The following is a 1,955-nucleotide window of genomic DNA, read 5'->3' as shown; positions in this document are numbered from 1 at the left end:
GACTTAGCATGCAAGAGAGATTCAGTGACAGAAGCAGGAAGTAGTGAAATGTGGGCATCAGATCTGAGCAGGTCAGCAAACTTATGATCGTTATGCTGCTCTCCTGTTGGCCTGGGGTTCTTTAAGTGCCCCAAGTTGGGAATAAGCTGGTCCTGCAGAGGTGCTAAGACGTCCCACTTGTGGAGATTGGTGGGCTGCTAAACCTGGAGTCATCCTTTTCCTCTTTCACATTCTGAATCAACATAGTTAATGTCTTGACTATTACATCTAACATTTCAGAATTACCATTCTGTGGATGGAAGAACCATGAAAACCCCCAGATGGAGGTCAGATCTTCAACTTGGAAAAGAATTGGAGAGTCAGGGCTGGTGGGGACAAATGGCTTATTTTCTTGGTCTTGAGAAATAATATGAGAGGTGGTGTGGATCCAGAGCCACACTTCTTGAACTTTAATCTGCATATGAAATATCTGGGAGTCTTATTAAAATTCAGATTCTGATTCCATGGGTCTGGGATGAGGCCTGATGCCTACACTGCTAGCAGCCCTGAGGTGATGCTGATGGTTCTGGTCCATGGGCCACATCTGAGGCAGCAAAGCTCTAGAGCTGCATTGTCCAAACTGGTAGCCACTAATTATGTGTGACTATTTAAATTACAATTAATTAAAATTAAAAAATAACTTCCCAAGTCACACTGACTGCAAAGCAAATGCTCAGGAGCCGTATGTGAACAGTGGCTACCACATACAGCATTTCCATCAGTGCAGAAAGTTCTGTCTGACAGTGCTGCTATGGAGGCAACAATACTGTGCTATACCTTAGATGATCTGTGCCCAAATCTCAGTTCTACAGCTTACTAGATTTATCAACATTGGACCTCACATCTCTAAGCCTCAGTTTCCTCATCTGAAAAATGGATGTAATAATGGTAATTCCCCTAAGAGCATTTTGGAAACTTAGATGAGCTAGTAAAGTTGACTGGCCTAATATAGATGCTTGGTAAACTGTATTAGATGGTGGTTAAAAGCATACACCAGTCCTGGAGCCAGACCAACTAAATTAGAATCCTAATATCTTGATATTGCCATTGACTGGCTCTGTGTCTCAGTTTCTTCATCTGTAAAATGGGGATCATAATATATTATATATTACATGTATATAGTATAAATATAAACAGATAATAGAATGACCTATAAGGGTTTTAAGAAGATTAAATATCTAAATACATGTCAACCTCCTAGAAGAGTGTCTGGAATATGATAAGTCCTCAATGAAGGAATGAGCAATGATTTGTTCAGAATATAATAGAATGCTCTTGACATTTAGACCATTTAGAAGAGGGATTTTTAACTTGGAGGATTTATAGCTAGCTTCAGAGAACTCATGTACATTCTGAATTTAAATGCATATGTGCCATGTGCAATTTTCTGAATCCATGACATTCATCTTAAACAGGCCTGAGGCCAAGAAAAGGAGAAGGAATCATCGTTGTTAAGGGGCCTTTATACCAGAAAGTATCCTTCATTTAGCAGTGACTCCTCTCAGCAACTCACTCCTGATAATATTTATGACAGTGGGGTTAGGGTTCTGAGGAATATCAAGAAATCTATTTTCCCAGAAATTAGATATTTCACTTCAGTCCTCTGAGCCTGTTTCCTCATCTGTAAATGAGGGGTGTTAGACTGGATGGTGTCTGAATAACACTGGAAAATCGAACATATATAATGATTCTAACGCAAATAAAGTGCTAATAATAAAAAGATCACTGAATAAAGGACATTGGACAGATTTAAAATGAAAGTTTGACTAGTATTGCTTTATCAAATCCTGTTAACATTAAACAGAAAACCCAGATCAAGGAGCTCCTGAAACACAGCAGCCCTCGGATCAGGGAAGTACTGCTTGCTGCTTGGCAACCCTCCCAGGCTATAGAGCGCAAATAGAAAGCTGCAGGAC

This window comes from Choloepus didactylus, chromosome 14 (assembly GCF_015220235.1).
Source record: "Choloepus didactylus isolate mChoDid1 chromosome 14, mChoDid1.pri, whole genome shotgun sequence".
In the NCBI taxonomy this organism is placed as follows: domain Eukaryota; kingdom Metazoa; phylum Chordata; class Mammalia; order Pilosa; family Megalonychidae; genus Choloepus; species Choloepus didactylus.
This window is presented reverse-complemented; position numbering follows the sequence as displayed.